This window comes from Mus caroli, unplaced genomic scaffold, assembly GCF_978045245.1.
Source record: "Mus caroli unplaced genomic scaffold, Mus_caroli_1 scaffold_12, whole genome shotgun sequence".
Taxonomy (NCBI): Eukaryota; Metazoa; Chordata; class Mammalia; order Rodentia; family Muridae; genus Mus; species Mus caroli.
In genome coordinates this window covers 107,247,462-107,270,802 of record NW_028227267.1, presented here as the reverse complement: position 1 = coordinate 107,270,802, position 23,341 = coordinate 107,247,462, and positions in this window count along the sequence as shown.

The following is a 23,341-nucleotide window of genomic DNA, read 5'->3' as shown; positions in this document are numbered from 1 at the left end:
TTAAGCACACCTTTCAGTTTTCTACTTGCTCTGTCTACCTGCTATACTTCTGTGTGCTGCATGCTGATAATCTCATTAATTACAGCTGAACATATAGCTATCATAGGTTACTTTGTGTATATATATATATATATGACTGTTTTAAACAGACAATAAGTGGCTGGAAAGTTAGATCAATAAAAAAGTATTTGCAATGAAAATGCAGGACTAAAGTTAGGAAGCATTAAAACACATGTCCACCAACAGGAAAAGCTTGAATGCTTTTGACTGAGTTGCTCATTACACTGAAGATGTAGAAGCTAACTGGATATGGAAACACATGACTGTAATTCTAACCATTGAAGGTAGAGGGACAAAGATCCAGAGATCAAGATCAACCTAAGATATACTAATTTTCTAGACCAATTTGTACATATGAGACCCTATCTCAAAATACAAAGGAACAACAACAAAAACCCAGCCTTGTAGGGACAAGACAGTTTAGTTGCCAAAGCTGCATTTTAGGAAGAACATATTCATGAGGCACTAGCAGGTATTTAAACTGAAAAATAAAGAAATCAGATCACACACATAGCCTTTCTAGCTCAATACACCTAGCAAGAATGGCTGTAGAGTTGATCACAGTATAAGTAAGGACTCTTCTTTGAGAGATTTTTTAAGAAAGAGTATTAATGTAGTGTTGAGGGAAATATTAAAATGAATGGCAAGGTCCTGTACTATGCTCAGCTACTCTCTGCCCTGGTTAGTGGGCTGGCCATAAACTGGCAGGCAATGCTCTGCCTGTTCTTATCTCATGGACACTCTCTGACTCAGAGGTCTAAAATCTTTCCACCCAGCTCACTAAGTTCCCACTGGTGGGTCGCTACCACGCCAACCCTGTGCTTCAAAACTCCCATGGCCTTTTGTGGTGCACTTCAGGCAAACCCAGGCTGTGCAGCTGTACCTTTCTCTCTGGAACCTAGTCAAGCCACCTAGTGAAGGAAAACACCACACAAACTTATTTCAGAAACAATAGTAACTCAACCTAGAATCCTAATCTTGTAAGCCATATTAAATCTAAATCCTCTGGTGGAAAATTCTGGGGGATCTGCCATTGAAACTAGTAGCTACAACCTGTCCTCTCATATCCTCATCCAAAAAAGCCCTATCACTCTCCTCCCTCTTTTCCTCCTCCCTCCAACCCAGAAGTCCTTCCTACTCACCCAGAGATTGGTCCCTCTATTCATTAAGGATAAAAAGGCACCTGAGTTAGTGACTCATTTCTTTTTATAGACAGCTCCTCCTGGGAAGGTGGAATTAACATCAAAATACACCACCACCAGGACCTTCCACAACAAAGTAGAGTCAAACAGAACAGCCCAGGTAATGCATGATAATATACTAATCTCAAGGTCCTTATATTAACCACATTGCAAAGTCACTGTTATTTCATACTAACATTTACAACTCTATTCATTAAGCCATAGACTTCATTAAGGAAGTCATCATTCTTATTTCTGCCTATTGTTCTTGCAATTGTATAAGGCCTTTGTGTAATCTATGTTTATTTTTACATGTATTGTACTTGTGGTGCATAAGGACACTTTGAAAAATAAGTTTAACTGTATTTTTAATCATAAAGAAATAACCTCGAAATTTGTATGGTTACAACCATAAATACTTGTCATTTCATAGGCTTCATTATGCTTGTTTATATTTAAGGAGATCTTATATTGTATATTACAGAATTACTTTCATTGAACTCACAAATGAACATTTTTCTATAATACATATTATTGATTTCTTGTCTTACTATGTCAAAAATATCAAGTCTCCCCCTTTCAGTCCGACCAGCACCAGGGTAGCTAGGGCTCAGAGTCAGCTGATAACCACCAGCTGCCCAGGACACCCGCCACTGGACCTTAAGAATTCTAGTGAGTGGAACACAGCCTCTGCTCCAATCCAATTGCGCGGGACCTGAGACTGCATTAGTTAGGGAAACAGAAAACTGGCCTGAGTAGGGGAACAAGCCCCTGCCATCCGACCACCAGGGTAGCTAAGTCACAGGGTTGGCTGACACCCGCCAGCTACCCAGGACACCTGCCACGGGATCTTAAGACTTCTGGTGAGTGGAACACAGCGTCTGCTCCAATCTCTAAACAGAGACAACTTTAACAACTAACTCCAGAGATTACCAGATGGCAAAAGGTAAACGTAAGAATATTACTAACAGAAAACAAGACCACTCACCATCATCAGAACCCAGAACTCCCAATTTGCCCAGTCCAGGGCACCCCAACACACCAGAAAAGCTAGACCGGGATCTAAAAGCATATCTCATGATGATAGTAGAGGACATCAAGGAGGACTTTAATAACACACTTAAAGAAATACAGGAGAACACTGCTAAACAGGTAGAAGACATTAAAGAGGAAGCAGAAAAATCCCTTAAAGAATTGCAGGAAAACACAACCAAACAGGTGATGGAATTGAATAAAACCATCCAAGACCTAAAAAGGGAAGTAGACACAATAAAGAAAACCCAAATTGAGGCAACACTGGAAATAGAAACCCTAGGAAAGAAATATGGAAACATAGATGTGAATATCAGCAACAGAATACAAGAGATGGAAGAGAGAATCTCAGGTGAAGAAGACTCCATAGAGAACATTGGCACAACAATCAAAGAAAATACAAAATACAAAAAGATCCTAACTCAAAACATCCAGGAAATCCAGGAAACATTGAGAAGACCAAACCTACAGATAATAGAAGTAGATGAGAATGAAGATTTCCAACTCAAAGGACCTGCAAATATCTTCAACAAAGTTATAGAAGAAAACTTCCCAAACCTAAAGAAAGAGATGCCCATGAACATACAAGAAGCCTACAGAACTCCAAATAGACTGGATCAGAAAAGAAATTCCTACTGACACATAATAATCAGAACAACAAATGCACTAAATAAAGATAGAATACTAAAAGCAGTAAGGGAAAAAGGTCAAGTAACATATAAAGGCAAGCCTATCAGAATTACACCAGATTTTTCAACAGAGACTATGAAAGCCAGAAGGGCCTGGACAGATGTTATATAGACACTAAGAGAACACAAATTCCAGCCCAGGCTACTATACCCAGCCAAACTATCAATTACCATAGATGGAGAAACAAAAGTATTCCACGACAAAACCAAATTCACACATTATCTTTCCACAAATGCAGCCTTTCAAAGGATAATAACAGAAAAAAAAAAAAAAACAATACAAGGACAGAAACCACGTCCTAGAAAATGCAAGAAGGTAATCCCTCAACAAACCTAAAAGAAGACAGCCACAAGAACAGAATGCCAACTCTAACAACAAAAATGAAAGGAAGCAACAATTACTTCTCCCTAATGTCTCTTAATATCAATGGACTCAAATACCCAATAAAAAGACATAGACTAACAGACTGGCTATACAAACAGGACCCAAAATTTTGCTGCTTACAGGAAACTCATCTCAGAGAAAAAGATAGACACTACCTCAGAATGAAAGGCTGGAAAACAATTTCCCAAGCAAATGGTAGGAAGAAACAAGCTGGAGTAGCCATCCTAATATCTAATAAAATCGACTTCCAACCAAAAGTCATCAAAAAAGACAAGGAAGGGCACTTCATAGTCATCAAATGTAAAATCCTCCAAGAGGAGCTATCAATTCTGAATATCTATGCTCCAAATACAAGGGCAGCCACATTCATTAAAGATACTTTAGTAAAGCTCAAGGCACACATTGCACCACACACAATAATTGTTGGAGATTTCAACACATCACTTTCACCAATGGACAGATCATGGAAACAGAAACTAAACAGAGACACAGTGAAACTAACAGAGGTTATGAAACAAATGAATCTGACAGATATCTACAGAACATTTTATCCTAAAACAAAAGGATATAACTTCTTCTCAGCACCTCACAGTACCTTCTCCAAAATTGACCCCATAATTGGTCACGAAACAGGCCTCAACAGATACAAAAATATTGAAATTGGCCCATGCATCCTATCAGATCACCATGGACTAAGGCTGATCTTCAATAACATAATAAATAATAGAAAGCCAACACACATGTGGAAACTAAATAACACACTACTCAATGATACCTTGGTCAAGGAAGGAATAAAGAAAGAAATTAAGGACTTTTTGGAGTTTAATGAAAATGAAGCCAAAACATACCCAAACTAATGGAACACAATGAAAGCATTTCTAAGAGGAAAACTCATAGCTCTGAGTGCCTCCAAAAAGAAACTAGAGAGAGCACACATTAGCAGCTTGACAACACACCTAAAAGCTCTAGAACAAAAGGAAGCAAATTCACCCAAGAGGAGTAGACAGCAGGAAATAATCAAACTCAGGGGCGAAATCAACCAAGTGGAAACAAGAAGAACTATTCAAAGAATCAACCAATCGAGGAGCTGGTTCTTTGAGAAAAACAACAAGATAGATAAACCCTGAGCCAGATTCACTAGAGGGCACAGGGAATGTATTCTAAATAACAAAATCAGAAATGAAAAGGGAGACATAACAAGAGATCCTGAAGAAATCCAAAACACCATCAGATCCTTCTACAAAAGGCTATACTCAAAAAAACTGGAGAACCTGAATGAAATGGACAAGTTTCTAGACATATACCAGGTACCAAAGTTAAATCAAGATCAGGTTAATGATCTAAACAGTCCTATATCCCCTAAAGAAATAGAAGCAGTCATTAATAGTCTCCCAACCAAAAAAAGCGCAGGACCAGATGGGTTTAGTGCAGAGTTCTATCAGACCTTCAAAGAAGATCTAATCCCAGTTCTTCACAATCTATTCCACAAAATAGAAACAGAAGGTACTCTACCCAACTCATTCTATGAAGCCACAATTACTCTGATACCTAAACCACAAAAAGACCCATTAAGACAGAGAACTTCAGACCAATTTCCCTTATGAATATCGATGAAAAAATCCTCAATAAAGTTCTCACTAACCGAATCCAAGTACACATCAAAAGAATCATCCATCCTGACCAAGTAGGTTTCACCCCAGGGATGAAAGTATGGTTCAATATATGGAAATCCATCAATGTAGTCCAGTATATAAACAAACTCAAAGACAAAAACCACATGATCATCTCATTAGATGCTGAGAAAGCCTTTGACAAAATCCAACACCTAATCATGATAAAAGTCTTGGAAAGATCAGGAATTCAAGGTCCATACCTAAACATGATAAAAGCAATCTACAGCAAACCAGTAGCCAACATCAAAGTAAATGGTGAGAAGCTGGAAGAAATCCCACTAAATCAGGGACTAGACAAGGCTGTCCACTCTCTCCCTACCTATTCAACATTGTACTTGAAGTCCTAGCCAGAGCAATTCGACAACAAAAGGAAATCAAAGGGATACAAATTGGAAAAGAAGAAGTCAAAATATCACTCTTTGCAGATGATATGATAGTATACATAAGTGACCCTAAATATTCCACCAGAGAACTCCTAAGCCTGATAAACAGCTTCAATTAAGTAGCTGGATACAAAATTAACTCAAGCAAGTCAATGACCTTTCTGTACACAAAGGATAAACAGGCTGAGATGGAAATTAGGGAAACAACACCCTTCTCAATAGTCACAAACAATATAAAATACCTTGGCGTGACTCTAAATAAGGAAGGGAAAGATCTGTATGACAAGAACTTCAAGTCTCTGACGAAACTAATTAAAGAATCTCAGAAGATGGAAAGACCTCCCATGCTCATGGATTGGCAGGATCAACATTGTAAAAATGGCTATCTTACCAAAAGCAATCTACGGATTCAATGCAATCCCCATCAAAATTCCAACTCAATTCTTCAAGGAAATAAAAAGGGCAATCTGCAAATTCATCTGAAACAACAAAGAACCTAGGATAGCAAAAACTCTTCTCAAGGATAAAAGAACCTCTGGTGGAATCACCATGCCTGACCTAAAGCTGTACTGAAGAGCAATTGTGGTAAAAACTGCATGGTACTGGTATAACAACAGACAAGTAGACCAATGGGACAGAATTGAAGACCCTGATATGAACCCACATATGGTCAATTGATCCTCGACAAGGGAGCTAAAACCATCCAGTGGAAAAAAGACAGCATTTTCAACAAATGGTGCTGGCACAACTGGCGGTTATCATGTAGAAGAATGCGAATTTATCGATTCCTACCTCCTTGTACTAAGGTCAAATCTAAGTGGATTAAGGAACTCCACATAAAACCAGAGACACTGAAACTTATACAGGAGAAAGTAGGAAAAAGCCTTGAAGATATGGGTACAGGGGAAAAATTCATGAATAGAACAGCAAAGGCTTGTGCTGTAAGATCAAGAATCGATAAATGGGACCTCATAAAGTTGCAAAGCTTCTTCAAGGCAAAAGACACCGTCAATAAGACAAAAAGACTACCAACAGATTGGGAAAGGATCTTTACCTATCCTAAATCAGATAGGGGACTAATATCCAATATATATAAAGAACTCAAGAAGGTGGACTCCATAAAATCAAATAACCCCATTAAAAAATGGGGCTCAGAACTGAACAAATAATTCTCACCTGAGGAATACTGAATGCCAGAGAAGCACCTGAAAAAATGTTCAACATCCTTAATCATCAGGGAAATGCAATTCAAAACAACCCTGACTTTCCACCTCACACTAATCAGAAAGGCTAAGATCAAAAATTCAGGTGACAGCAGATGCTGGTGAGGATGTGGAGAAAGAGGAACACTCCTTAATTGTTGGTGGGATTGCAAGCTTGTAAAACCACTCTGGAAATCAGTTTGGCAGTTCCTCACATAATTGGACATAATACTACCAGAGGATCCAGCAATACCTCTCCTGGGCATACATCCAGAAGATGTTCCAACCGGTAAGAAGGACACAGCCTCCACTATGTTCATAGCAGCCTTATTTATAATAGCCAGAAGCTGGAAAGAACCCAGATGCCCCTCAACAGAGGAATGGATACAAAAAATATGGTTCATTTACACAATGGACTACTACTCAGCTATTAAAGGAATGAATTTATGAAATTCCTAGGCAAATGGATGGACCTGGAGGGCATCATCCTGAGAGAGGTAACACAATCACAAAGGAACTCACACAATATATACTCACTGATATGTGGATATTAGCCCAAAAACTTAGGATACCCAAGATATACAATTTGTTAAACGCATGAAACTCAAGAAGAACGAAGACCAAAGTGTGGACACTGTGCCCCTTCTTAGAATTGGGAACAAAACACCCATGGAAGGAGTTACAGAGATAAAGTTTGGAGCTGTGAAGAAAGGATGGACCATCTAATGACTGCCATATCCAGGGATCCATCCCATAATCAGCTTCCAAACGCTGACACCATGGCATACACTAGCAAGATTTTGTGAAAGGACCCAGATATAGCTGTCTCTTGTGAGACAATGCAGGGGCCTAGCAAACACAGAAGTGAATGCTCATAGTCAGCTATTGAATGGATCATAGGGTCCCCAATGGAGAAGCTAGAAAAAGTACCCAAGGAGCTAAAGGGAACTGCAACCCTATAGGTGGAACAACATTATGAACTAACCAGTACCCCAGAGCTCTCTACTCTAGCTGCATTTGTATCAAAAGATGGCCTAGTAGGTCATCACTGGAAAGAAGCCCATAAGACTTGCAAACTTTATATGCCCCAGTACAAGGGACTGCCAGGGCCAAAATGTGGGAGTGGGTGGGTTGGGGGTTGGGGGTGAGTGTATGGGGGACTTTTTGGATAGCATTGGAAATGTAAATGAGGAAAATACCTAATAAAAAATTAATTCAAAAAATATCAAGTCTTAATTTTAAAATTTATAGTGAGTAGAGGAATCAGAATTATAAAATTTGTAGATATCAGTAATCATGATGATAGATTACATATAATATAAATATACATACTTATATATGCATTAACTTGTATGTGTATTTTTAAGCAAACTTATTAATAAAACTTGGTCATTTAATGATTTCAACTGACTTACATCAGGATTAATTATATTTTAATTTTACAGTTTAAGATATATTTTTTGAAATGCCTATAATGTTTTAAGAGGTATCTTTATAGTTAATTTCACTAACATTAAGAGTAAAAAGCAGTAAAAACAAATCATAATTAAGAGGTAACATTAATAAATAAAGAAAATTGCCTTACAGCTCTAAAAATAAAATAATTCACACACTAGATGATACTAGGGTTCCATTACTGACGCGTATAAAAGTCAAACCTTAGTTTTATGTTTTAGAAATGAAATAAATTCATGGGAAATTTTAGACTCTAGGACAAAGCTATAAAATTATACATAATTATTTGACAAGGAAGAGAAACATTTAATATTCATGACAATTTGCAAATGAAGAACATTTTACTTAGCCTGCCATTGGATAAATGGAGCTAACTATTGAGACGAGAGCATCCATGAATCTAATGACTCCCTAGTAACATGAGGAATAGAACTCTTTTATGCCTTTATAAATTAAATTGTGGTACCAGCAAATCATGTGATTCCCATAAAAATAATAAGTGTGATGGGCCAATTTTATTTCTCTAATAGATCTAAGCTAACTTGGCATGAATATCTCTTTCTATAAGTGAAGGGCCTCAGGAGTATATGCAGGTTTCCATGTTTATGTTTTATCACAGTACCTGTATCTCTGTGTGAGAATAAAAGTTAAACTCAGGAGCTTATGGCTGTTTAATATCTTCTCTACGTTTTATGTGAGAACTACATACAAACAAAGATATCCTGTTACTTGAATTACAGATTCATTACACCCACATGTGAAAATCAGTATTCTTCCCTTCCCACAAATGAAGTGCCAAGACTTGCTGCAATCCCGTTCTTTTAAAATGACAAAATCATGTTCATCACATTTATAATAAGCCAAAAAGGTCCTCATTCCTTCTTTCTCTTTTCATTTAACCATGCACTATCTATTATTATATAACTCAATTTGATCTTTTGTTTTGTTTCCCAACACCTATTACATCTTAAGAACAATTTCTTATTAGCACATTTATTGATATTTTTCTTGTTCAGCTTGTATTTATCTAGTCACATTGATGAAACTTTATGTAGTTTCTGACATTCCTAATAAACCCACTCTCACAAGTGTGAGAGCTGTGTAGAGGTATTGGAATCTATTGGGAATGAGCTCCACATGTCTGCATTTTGATTGTTTTTTGTCCTGTCTTTTTTTGTTTGTTTGTTTGTTTTTTGTTTTTGTTTTGTTTTGCTTTTTGTCTCCATCTGTTGCCAAGAAAAGTTTTCTTGAGGGAGGATGATGACTACCCTTATCTGGTGGTCTAAAGACAAACTTTTAGAATATATTTGGGATTCTGATATTTTAGAACAGTGTTGGCTATTGGTTCACCTCCAAGTTGAATGTCATGTTGGTCATTGTTGTGGTTCATAGGCATCATGACATGATAGGACAGCATATTGCTTCCAACCTTTGCTTAGATATTGCAACCTCAATCACTTATATATGCATACTTTACTGCAATTTAAACACAGTAGACAACATTCTACTCCTCTTCAGGCATTTCCCTTTTGGAGGATGGAGACTTCTGGTGATGTGTACACTGGTTTTTGTTTGTTTGTATTGTTTCTTTTCTCTTCCAACATTCTCAATTCTTTTTTTTTTTATAAAATCTTACTTTTCTTGTTAATAATTTTCTCTTTTGGTAATTTCTCCTTTTATATTATTTTTTGCCATCCATTTTGTCAACATTTGTGTGTATTAGTATGCTTGTATGTGTGTTAGTATGCTTGTGTGTGTTAGTATGTTTGTGTGTGTTAGTATGTGTGTGTGCGTTAGTGTGTTTGTGCATTTGTATGTCTGCTATCTTCTTTTCCAAAATTCTAAATTGAGTTATTAATCACCCATCTTTGAGATCCACAGCAAGATATGCTTAGAAGCACAGAGACAAATGAGAAGAGAAGAATCCCTCTGGACAATTTTGTAGTCAAGAAGTCTAAATTGTATTTTTGATAGAAATTTTTGGAGTTCTTATTTGGATTTAACTCTAAGGATATTTGAATTTGCTTTTTTAGGAGTTATGGTCCTTTTGAGAAATGATATTGCCTTGCTTTGTCAAAATTTTTTAGAGTAACTTGTATGTATGTATTTGTTTGTTGGCTATTCTTAATATATTTACATTTATCACTCTAAATTTTATACTTCTATTTTATCCAGTAATAGATTATGTTCATAGAACTTTATAAAATGTGCATTTTGATTAAATATATAATCGTTTTACTATTTCTCTTAAAAAGAGACAAGAGAAAGAATCTCTAATAAAGACAATAACAGGCAGTGATTGCTCCGTGTTTGCTGTCACTGCTTTTAATTTGAGACTGAGCTATTTCATCGCCATGATTAAAGCACGTGGTCAAAAGTCTGCTAATAATAATATCCCACTAAAAACTTCAACAAACAGTACTTGACCATTTTCTCAGAGCATTTATTTCATAACCAGGCACACTGTTTTAAGAGTTTTATTCCAGTCCTTCACAGCAGCCTGTAGCAACATCAAATTACAGGAATCAGTAGCTAATGCACAGCAGACAGTGGTAAGCCACGCTGTTTTTCTGCCTAAGAATGTGAAATGCTTGATTTTTCCAGAGTTCATCCCAAAAGACTGAATTTACTGAGACTTCTTATTTTGATCTTCAACTTTTGAGGTCAAAACCAGTAGCAGTATTAACAATGACACTGTTACTAATCTGTGTGAAGGAATGACAGAGACATATCCTATATGTTTACTTGTGCAGGCTTGCATAGTTTCCAAAGTTCCAAACTGTAATTTAAATGTTTCAACACTTTCCAAAGAAACAGTTTTAGAGTAAAGCAGTTATGTTCAAGAGCAGAAGACAGAAATATTTAGAATATTGTTTTATGTATTTCCAACATTGAAACCTCAGGAAATTAATTTGTCAAATCTCAAGTTTCAGAGTATTTAAACTTTCTTATATTGGATGGATATCTTACATTTTCTGGGTATTGTTTGTGTCATGAGATTTGAACATACCACCACTCTAGAGGACAACCAAAACTCAAATTAATAAAACAAAACAAAACAACTCTTCATGGTAGCCATTTGATCTTATATTTTAAATTTTACTTTTATACACTAAGCTGTGGTTTTATCCTATTTTAATCTCATTGGTTCCAAAGCTTCTATAAAGACAGTTTATTCCTGACTACACAAAGTAGGCTTGATAGACTTTCATTGCTTAAACTCACCAGAACATTTTGAATGTTTTCCCATTCAAATAGAACTTGTTCTTCTACTACATTAGGGGGAAAAGCTTTAAACCTGATACTTAGTGACTCTCAAAAGCTTATTTGTTACAAGTCTCATCCTTCACTGATGGTGTTCTTGGGAAGTATTGGAAATATTAGAAGGTAAGACTTAGATAAAACAGGCCTGTCCATGGTGAGGGGATCATAGCTCCAGGCCTTTTCTCCTATGCTCTTTGTTTCCCTAACATGGTCTCACAATTTGTTGTGAGATAAAATGTTTCTGTCTAAGCAGTACAGTTGAAGTACTAAGAAGTACAGCATGTCAACTGACTAAATTAGTTGTGCCGTTAGAAAAGCTGAGTCACTGAGTTTTGGCCAAGCTCCTGGCATTCCACCTGGGCTACCTGTTCAGAAAATAACAACACTATGAAGTGGCTGCTATTCAATAGAAGATAAACAAGGTCATTGATTTTAATATGCATAGAATTTCAGAAATATTTTAATGTGGTAAGACATCCATTATAAAACAAAAGAAAATATTGTTAAATATTTTGTTCCATGAAAACGTGGAAAAAAACATGTTCACATGGAAGTAATAATAAGTATAAGTAGAGCCTGAGGTTGATTTAAAACTAGTTTTAGGATGTATAAGATAGGAGGAATAACTGCACCTATTCATCCAGTCTTATAATCACAATTACTCATGGGAATGAGGCAGGAATTGGAAAATCAAGGGTATCTCAAGCTACTCAGAAAATAGGTGAACAGGAGCCAACTGATTGCCTAATCTAACAATAACCGAGAACAGTGTGAAATGGGTAGTGATTCTTTACTTTTTTTTTATAAAATATGATATTAGTTTAATAACTTCTAAATGATTTCAATATCAGTAAATAAAGTGTTTCTGAACAAATGCAGTATAGTTTTGTTACACTTAGATACTTCCTAAACAAATTGCCCTATTTAAAAAACATTTTTTATTTAATCTTTTTGTACAGTGCAGATTTTATCCCCCTCCTGGTCCACCTTCTGATGGTTCCATATCCCAAACCTCCTCCCCCTGTCTCCACGAGGATGTCCCCACCCTGTAATGCCCACCTCACTAGACCTTTCCACTTCCTAGGGCCTCCAGTCTCTTGAGGGTTAGGTGCATCATCTCTGCCTGAGTCCAGACCCAGAAGTCCTCCGCTGTGTATGGGTTGGAGTCCTCATATCAGCTGGTGTATGCTGTCTAGTTGGTAGCCCAGTGTCAGATCTCAGGGTCCAGGTTAGTTGAGAATTCTGGTCCTCCAAGAGTCACCCTCCTCCTCAGCTTCTTCCAGGTTTCCCTAATTCAACCACAGGGGGCAGCAGGTTCTGTCCATTGGTTGGGTCCAAATATCAGTAACTGACTCTTTCATCTGCTTGTTAGGTCTTTTGGAGGACACTCATGATAGATCCCCTTTTATGAGCACTCCAAAGCCTCAGTAATAGTGTCAGGCCTTGGGACCTCCCCTTGAGCTGGATCCCACTTTGGGCCTGTGGCTGGACCTTCTTTTCCTCAGGCTCTTCTCCATTTCCATCCCTGTAATTCTTCAGACAGGAACAATTATGGGTTGGAGTTTTTGACTATGGGATGGCAACCGCATCCCTCACTTGAAACCCCGTCTTCCTGTTGGAGGTGGACTCTACAATTTCTCTCTCCCCATTGTAGAGAATTTTTCCTAAGTCCCTCCCTTTGAGTTCTGAGAGTATTCCACCTCTCAGGTCTTTGGAATATTCTGGAGGGTTCCTCCAACTTCATACCTCCCAAAGTTGTCTGCTTCCACTCTTTCTGCTGGTTTTCAGGGATTCAGTCTTGTTCCCCCTTCCAATACTTGATCATGTTCCTCTCTTCCCCTCCCTTTCCCCTTTCCTACTAAGGTCCCTCTCTCCCAATCCTGTGAATATTTTCTTCTTTCACCCAAGTGGGAATGAGACATCCTCACTTGGCCCCTTCAGCTTGTTAACGTTTTTTGAGTTCTGGGAATTATATCCTGGGTATTAGTACTTCTTTTGACTAATATCCAGTTATTAATGAGTACATACCATGCATGTCCCTTTTAATCTGTGTTATCTCACTCAGGATGATATATTCCAGTTCCATCCATTTACCTGAAAAACTCAGGATGTCCTCATTCTTAATTGCTAAGTAGTACTCCATTGTGTAAATAAAGCATCTAAAAGTATGATCACTTGCTCAGTGATAAACTTTATATGCCTCAGTACAGGGGAACGCCAGAGCCAAAAAGTGGGAGTAGGTGGGTAGGGGAGTGGGGAGGAAGGTATGGGGAACTTTTGGGATAGCATTGGAAATGTAAATAAGGAAAATACCTAATTAAAAAAAAAGACAATCACACCAGCATATGGTGTTCATTAATTTATTTCATATTTTTCTAACCACATTTTATCCCTCACTACATAATTCATTTTCTTTTACAGTATTCTTGTTTGTCAGGTGTTCTACATTTAAATTGCTGTCCTATAATCAACTCAAGTCTTTTATTGAGGCAGCAATATTTGATTGCCAATTCACTTAGTTCCATGGATAGACCTTTTGCATATTATATATCTTGAGTTTTCCAATGAAGTTGAGGTTCTTAAAACTATTCTTCACATTTTAATAAATATTTCTGTTCTGAAATGTTTTAAACTATAAAAACGTGATGCTACCCAATAGATTGAAATATTGAATCAATTAATCCACATGGATATAACATATTTAAGGCATAATTGATTAATGCTCTCTCTCTCTATATATATATATATATAGATATATATAGATATAGATAGATAGATAGATAGATAGATATATGTGTGTGTGTGTGTTAATTTTTTTAGATATATGTTTATTGTATATATGTATACATTTATAACTGATCCACAAGTGTACTTTGTTTGTTTGTTTGTTTGTTTGTTTGTTTGTTTGAATTTATTCAGGTGTATATATGTCAGTTCCCAGATGCCATTCAAACAGGCTGAAAAAGCATCCTACAGGTCTTATTCTATGAAAGAAACCTGGTGGTATTCAATTCATGCAATTCAGTTATATAGAATACAACATTAACCAGGTTAAGAAAGGATTGTGTTTATTTTCTGTCATTCTAAGAATACCTTGGTGTAAATAAACATGTTTCACGGTGTAATACTTTGTCATAAGCATTACTTATACAATATTTCTAATGCTGACATTACTGTTCACTATTAGTCATGCTGTAATTCTGTAACAGTATATAGCACTGGTTAGGAGTAGTGATTCAATAGTTCCACTTTTGGGGTTCAATTCTGTCCTCTCTCTTTGATTTCCTTTTTTTTTAATTAATTGATTATTTTATTTATTTACATTTCAAATGTTTCCCCCTTCTCAGTTCCCCCTCCACAAATGCCCCATCCCATCCTCCTTCCCTTTTGCCTCTAAGAGGGTGCTCCCTAACCCACCCACTTCTGCCTCACTCTTCTAGCATCCACCTATGCTGGGGCAACAAGCCTCCACAGGACAGAGATCCTCCCCTCCCACTGACATCTTATAAGGCCATTCTCTGCTACATATGTAGCAGGAGCCATGAACCCATCCATGTATACTCTTTGGTTGGTGGTTTAGTCCCTAGGAGCTCTGGGGTTTGGTTATGCTGTTGTATGCTGGTATGCTGATGATACTGTTGTACTTCCTATAGGGTTGTTTCTTCGAAAAAGTTTGGATTGTAGTAGTGCCAACCATAAAATTGTGATTAAAAGAATATCTAATTGTTAATAAGTACAATAAGTGTTTTAAGCCATTGTTGGGTACATAATAGCTGGTAATTCTCAAAACATAATTGTTCATAATTAAGTGAAGAGACAAAGCTATCATGTATCTTGTGGTATGAGAAATGCTTTTGACTCATCTGATTCTAAAAAGGAAGAAAGTTAAACAGAGACTACTACTACCATAGCATTTGGTTTCAGGACAAGAAGGGTATTTACTTCATCTTGAGAGTATTGTCCTTATGCAGTGCTTTCCCATCCCTCCATTTTTAGTCCTCCTCAATACAACACATTTTATTTTACAGGAGGTACTTGTGCATGCTTGGATTATGCCTGAAGGCTCAAACCTTTCTACACTTGAGTGATAATTAAATCAATCAAGTCTTCCTCTGCTATGATTCCAACTATGTAGTGAAATTATAAGCTGCCCAAGGCAGCCTTTCCGGATCTGCTTTCAATTACGATTCTCTGCCCCCACCTGTCCAGTGAACTGAGGAAAAAGGTAACATATGTCTGCCAAAATGCTCCTCCATTCTTCTGTTTAATATTTCCTGGCTGGCACAATGAATTCCCTAGGTGTTGTTCACACTACAATGCTAGCTGTAGGAGAACACTCACATGATACTATGCCCTCAGTCGTAGAACTAGTTTGTTGCTTATATCTCTAGAAGTAAAGTTTTATTGGTGCATTAGTTTTAATGATTAAATCTTAAATGCTACACTTTTTGGGAGGGGGGAGGTCTTTCCAATAATGTAGAGAGTCAGTTAATGCTAGGTAGGTGAGTGGGTAGACAAGCACCTTCATGGAGGCACAGGGTGGGATGGGGGATTTTGGGAGAGGAAACTGGGACAGGGGATAACTTTTGAAGTGAAAATAAACAAAATAATAAATAAAAATTGTAAAAATTATATATGTTCAAATTTAAAAAAATGCTGACAGGAAGGACTGGATACTCCTTATTTAGGGGGATTTTAAACTAAAACTAAAAGGAGAAGTGTCGGGAAACTATACTAAGACAGGGAACAGACAGAAGGCATGTGCCATACCTGACTTACAACTGATGCCCTGACATAGGTAGATGTTGAATTAGAGCATAATGAGTGAATATTCTGCAAGGAAACATGAAATGCTGACTTATCTCTGAGAACTTCTAAAACTGTGAAAATGAAATCCTGCCTATGATAATGAGAACTTCCTTTTCATCAAGATTTTTTTTTAACTTGGTGTATCGTCTGTACTATCATTATAATGCCTGAAACATCTAGATACATAGTATACTGAAAATGGAGAGTACATAGCACACTTGTATGCCTCTATTGTAGCTATATGTTCATGATCAATTAATATATTCATTGTAACAAGAATGAATTTTCATTCACTATGTCTACCATTTCTGGTGCAATAGAAATAGTGCTTATTTCTATTATCCTTATAAACAAGTTAATTAGCTTTAACATCTTTTATATTACTGAGAATTTTATATAGAGATATAATGGAATATGATCATGTTAACATCCTATTTCTAGCTTCTAAGCCCCTCTATATTTCCTACCCTGGTGCTTTTTGTAACTATATGCCTTTTTATAATTCACTGAATATAGTTAATATATTCCTTATGTACATAGCTGTAAAGCTAAATCCAAGGATATGGTAATTTGATTCTTAAAAAAAAAGTTCGCCTTCCATCTTCTTCCTGTTTTCTAGAATAATGGATTATGGTTTCTTTCTTATTATGATCTCCTTTGAAATTTATTACAAACAAGGATATTTCTCTTGGTATGTTTTAAGCCCTCTAGTAATTTCAATCATGGACAACACTAATGATGTTTTCATATGTAGGGTCAAAAATCAAGATCAAGATTTTATATTGTGTGACCCATCTCTGGACATTCACTTGTACATTGACACACACAAACCATTTTGATCAATTGTATTATAAGATGCTAATGTTTAAAATGGTACCTGGAATTTAGCAATTGCTTAATGGGTACAAATCAAAACATTCTGTATTATTTTCTTCACAAATGACTTTGTTATTAGATGTCAGATGCAAAAAAAACATATTAATATTTGACATCTATATAATTTACTTTTCAGAATCTCTGATGCAATGAATTAATAGAGGTTAAAATTATAGGCTTTTAAGTTTTTTTGTTTCTTTGGTTCCCCCAACTCCCATTGGGGAAATTTCATCAGCTTGGCACTTAACATTGAAATTAGGATATAGTGTTTTTTGTTTTTGTTTTTGTTTTTCTGTTTGGTCTGCTTTGTTTTATTCTCTACAACTCTCACCTCCTGTAACAGTCATTTGTTCTTTTGTGTGTACATGTTCGAGTACCTTAACAAAACAAATCAGGTGAAACTGTGTCCTATAGTTTATAAAGCAGAAATAACTTGAGCCTATGGCAGATGTAATGATGAATATTGAAAACCCAGTCTTGGTAAGGATGCTCAAAGTTAAGATGAGCTTCGGGATTGCATCGACCTTCAGTGTAAGCAGAGTTTGAGTAACTGGTCTCTGAGGAAGATTTGGCAAATGGACTGAAACACAACCTCTAAATTTGCTTTAAGCAGCATTTTCTTGCTTATTAACAAGAAAGTTCCCTCTGCTGCTTTCTAGCTAACTGCTGAACCTTTAATCATTTTAGCAACATGTCAAATTGCTCTGAAGGCAAGTCCATCAAGGAAGTGGAATGCCTGTATTTAAAAGAGCATTGGAAAGTCAAAGCTCAGACTATTTACTCTGATTTTTTGTTTGTTTGTTTGTTATCAACTTCTGTAAATGTAGCCAAAGAATTAAATCATTAACAAATTTTGTCACTTTCTCTTCATCATTTTTAATCAATATTGAAAAATGGAGCCAGAATTATGTCTTCATTTCATAGGAATTTTATCTTAAGGTTTAAAAACTGCAAATTTCAGAATTATTGTACTCAGCATATGCTGTGCTGCTTTGTTATGTTACAAAGTCAGTCAGAAGAAATCAGTCCTGATACAACTTATTATATTTCCCATGTATTCATTTTTTAAATTAATTTGCATGGATTTATTTTATTTTATTCCAATGAGTGATATGTGATGCAAGAGCTCTTTCTTGTGTAGTGCATCCTGCTTAAGAGATAACTCACCCAAGGTATCCACATTGTATTTCTTATGTTTAAAACTCTAGGAAATCATTTTGTTTTAGTATAACATTACTATAGATAAAATATGTTCTTCAATTAGAGTATAGCATATGTATATCAAAGGCCCAGCCTCACTTTCAGAAATACATGATGATCAAATACAGAAAGCATATTGAATTATATAGTTCTATCATTATTTCTTTTATGATCAAAAGAAAGGATTTCATCTTAAGTGTGGTTTTTTTCCCTTTTAAAATTTTATTTAACCTTTTTTACAATCCAGATTTTATCCCCTTCCAGGTCAACGTTCTGACTGTTCTACATCCCATACCTCCTCCCCCCATCTACATAAGGATGTCCCCTATCCCCAACCACAAACCTCCCACCCAAATTGACCTCCCCACACCCTGGGGCATCTAGTCTCTTGAGGGTTAGGTGCATCTTCTCGGACTGAGTCCAGCCTGAGCAGTCCTCTGCTGTATATGTGTTGGGAGCCTCAAATAAGCTGGTGTATGCTGCCTGGTTGGTAGTCTAGTTTCTGAGAGATGACTGGGGTCCAGGTTACTTGAGACTGCTGGTCCTCCTCCAGTGCTCATAATTTTGATGTAATATCTAAGAATCCATCATAAAAATCTAAGGTTATGAGGAAATTTTCTTATATTTTCTTTAAGATTCTTGTGATGACTAATCTTCGTTGTGAACATGACTGGATCTTAATTCAAAAGAGATAAGCTACTGGGTACAGCTGTGGCAGATTTTCTTGATGAAGTCTTTTACTTTTTTCATTTTTTATTGGATATTTTCTTTATTTATATTTCAAGTGTTATCCTCTTTCCCAGTTTCTCTTCCTCCCAGAAACATCCTATCACATCCTCCCTCCCCCTGCTTCTATGAGGGTGACCCCAAACTCAGTTGAATAGTTGTCTGTGAACATCTTCTGTATTTGCAGGGTCTCTCAGGAGACAGCCCTATTATGTTACTTTCAGCATGCACTTCTTGATATCCACAATAGTGTCTGGGTTTGGTAACTGTTTATGGGATAAATTCTCAGGTAGAACATTCACTGGATGTCCTTTCCTTCAGTTTCTGCCCTAAACTTTGTCTCAGTATTTCCTCCAATGAGTATTTTGATCCATCTTCTAAGAACAACCACAGTATTCACACTGTGGTCTTCCTTCTTCTTGAGCTTCATGTGGTCTGTGAATTGCATCTTGGGTATTTCAAACTTCTGTGCTAATATTCACTTATCAATGAATGCATGCCATGTCAATTCTTTTGTGATTGGGTTACCTCAGTCAGGATGATATTTTCTAGTTCCATCCATTTGCCTAAGAAATTCAAAAATTCATGGTTGTTAGTAGCTGAGTAGTACTCCATTGTGTAGATGTACCATATTTTCTGTATCCATTCCACTGTTGAAGGACATCTGGCTTCTTTCCAGCTTCTATTATAAATAAGGGTGCTATGAACATAGTGGAGTATGCATCCTTATTACATGTTGGAACATCTTCTGGGTATATCCCCAGGAGTGGTATAGCTGGGTCCTCAGGTAGTACTATGTCCAATTTTCATAGGAACGGACAAGCTGATTTCCAGATTGGTTGTCCCACCTTGCAATCTCAACAGCAATGGATGAGTGTTCCTAATTCTGTTTCACCATGTGGATGAGATCCTACTTACCAGAGTTTTTGATCTAAGCCATTTCTCAGGGTTGTTTTGATTTGCATTTTTTCTGATGACTAAAGATGTCGAACATTTCTTTAGATGCTTCTCAGCCATTTGATATTCCTTGGTTGAGAATTCTTTGTTTATCTCTGTACTCCATTTTTAAATAGGATTATTTCATTCTCTGGAGTGTAACTTCTTGAGTTCTTTGTATATATTGGATATTAGCCCTCTATTGGATGTAGGGTTGGCAAGTATCTTTTCCTAATTTGTTGGTAGCCATTTTGTCCTATTGACAACGTCCTTTGCTTTACAGAAGCTTTGCAATTTTATGAGGTCCCATTTGTTGATACTTGATCTTAGAGCATAAGCCATTTGTGTTCTTTTAGCAAATTTTCCCCTGTGCCCATGTATTTGAGGCTCTTCCACACTTTCTCCTCTATTAGTTTCAGTGTATCTGATTTTATGTTGAGGTCCTTGATCCACTTGGACTTAAACTTTGTACAAGGAGATAAGAATGGGTCAATTTGCATTTTTCTACATGCTGACAACCAGTTGAACTAGCACCATTTGTTAAAAAAAAATTCTGTCCTCTTTCCACTGGATGGTTTTAGCTCCTTTGTCAAAGTACAAGTGACCTTAGGTGCGTGGGTTTATATTCTTCCATTTTGACATATTTTTAAATGATTCTTGTTCTTTCCTATTTCTTCATTTCCTTGCACTATCATCTCCTTTTCACCATTTCTCTCAATATTTGTGACCACCTGAGCTAAAGATGAGGGAAGCTAAAGAGAACCAAGTTTCTAAGTGTCAACCATCATACTGATTTAGCTCTAAGTGAAAGCTGGATTTGGTAGTGCATGCTTGTCATTCCAGCAATCAGTGGAGAAAGCATTACTAATTTGCATGGAGTACATGATAGGTAACCAGACCAATTGCTGAGATCTATCTCTCTCTCTCTCTCTCTCTCTCTCTCTCTCTCTCTCTCTCTCTCTCTCTCTCTGTGTGTGTGTGTGTGTGTAGGAGATAGATAGATGATATATAGAGAATAACATACCCATTGTTCACTTATTATAAGCAAAAGATTGAAAATGTCACCACTTGCAGTGTTCTAAATTCTCTTAATAGAAGTACACATGATTATTACACTTGGATCAGTACAGATGGGACGGTCTCAATGGAGGGATCCCAAAGCGGCAAATATTTTGTGATAATCTGGGCAAGGATTTACAGGAGACAGGGAAGGGTGAGGAAAGTTCTAGGCAGAATAAAGAAATGTCGCTTCACAGCCCTCAGTAAGCAGTCTTGGCAAAACTGTTTAAGAGAATGTTTTAGTCAGTCTTGGAGGCCAAAACACAGAGTAAGTGGCTTAACACAGTTTATTTGTCAAAGGAGGATGTGAACTCCAGGATGGAAGTTCCAGCATTTAATAGAATTTCTTTCTGTTTTGAAGATGGAGTTTTCTTACCTTATTTTGTCATATAAGAAAGATGAAGCTTTCCATGGTGTCATTAACAGGGTATCAAAAGGTGCCTTTTCAAAATGTCTTCCATATGTGAGCGATTCACCTTTCATGCCTTAAGATATTCTAAAGGCTCCTAATACTGTTACTCTAAGTACTACAACTTCAACATTAAAATTTGAAGGAAGATTAAGGAGGCCGCAAATAGTCTGAAAGAGAAGCCAGAAATGAACTCTAAACTTTCCAGACTTTTAAATTTGATCAGGTTTTGTTTTTGCTGTGTTAATAATTTATGTCATGTATAACAAGTGAGAAATTAAATAATGTTATTAAATATAACAATTAACCTACATATATTTTATCAGCTAATGTAATTAATCATATGTAAATTTTATGCACACATTTAAATGTATATAAACTTATTTAACTATTAATACTTTTTATTTAAATTACCCAGATCATTATACTGGCATGCACTAAGATTTATAAATCTTGAGTCCTTTGACAACTTGGATATTCGCCAATTCCCTATAGGGAACAATTCAGTGCAAGAAGACTTCTGATCTATTCTATTGTGAATTGTACATTACTGCTTATGAGTTATACAAATTAATCTCAACAATGTCAGTCAACTTTCATCACTGACAGAGGTCACCAAGCAAACTGAATAAACACTAGACAAGGACATTTGACACCCTCTTCTTATTGTTGTTACTATGTCTTCAAGAACGAATTGTAAATCACTGTCAAAAAATTTCTAAAACCAATATGAAATATGACATTTCTTTTGGAGGTACGTAAGAAACAGTTTTATTTATACAAATAGTTTTTGTAAAAGAGAGTAGTGTCCATGATACCTGTATGCATAAATTTTAAGATGTTTAATTATAAAAGTCTAGATGAAGTGAACAAGATATGCTCTACAAAACCTGACACACAATTTAATAATTAGCTCTATTCCCAACAAAGATCATGACATGCAGCATACAAGTTATTAAATAAAATTATCTTTACAAAACAGCAAAAAGTTTGGTTTCTAAAATGAGCATGTTAATGTGATATACAATGCATGTCTCCTAATAAATTAATAAATATAAACATGAATGATACTTTAGAGATATTGGAAATTTTATTAGATAAATGATTGCAGTCTGAGTTTCATTATAACATATGATCTGTGCATTGGCATTTTAATTTTACATTAAAATTCTACAATAAAATTCCTTATTCTTTGAAGTTAAATCAAAATTATTAAGAAAATGACAAAATAACATTGTATTCAAGAATAACTAGTAAGTGCCTTATGCATTAATTATTTCATTGAGAATTAAAATCAGAATGTGTATTAGTTTTACTTTCAGAGATGCTTTTTAATCACAAAAGCAGTTCCTGTTTTGATGATGTATAGAAGATGCATTTTACTTTATTCAAGAGTATACCAACCATCTCATTAGGATGCCTAATTTGTTGTCACAGGGTTAAAATCGTGTGTTATTTATACAATTTTTGAAAGAAATATTTGATCCAATATTTTGTCTACTTTCCTATATTTGGCAATGGCTTCTTTAATTAAATTATGCAACACTTTCTCTAAACAGACATGCAATGGCTTTTCTATTTCTGGTTACTCAGGGAAGACTTTATAAAATAATTTGTTTTTATCTTCTAGAATCTCCACTGTTCTTGACTTATGATCTCCACATCTAACTTTTTTCTCTGGAGACTGAAACCATCATAACAGCTTTTACATCAAATAGCAAGGGAGACTGAAAAAGCCACATTTGCAGTATTTTTCCTGTATTAGAACCCTGATAACTACTGTTCAGCTACATACAGACTCTCAGACCTGGAAAAGAAGCAGGCACCCTTACCAAACTGTCTTCCTGGGAGAATATCATCCCACAGCATGAATGTTGTCAAAACTAATTTAGATATCTGCATGGTATTTAAAGATGTTTCTCCCCTAATATGTAGATCATTTATAATATTAACTATTTGTCATCTTGTTATCACTTCTATATTAAAGCATATGTGGTCATTA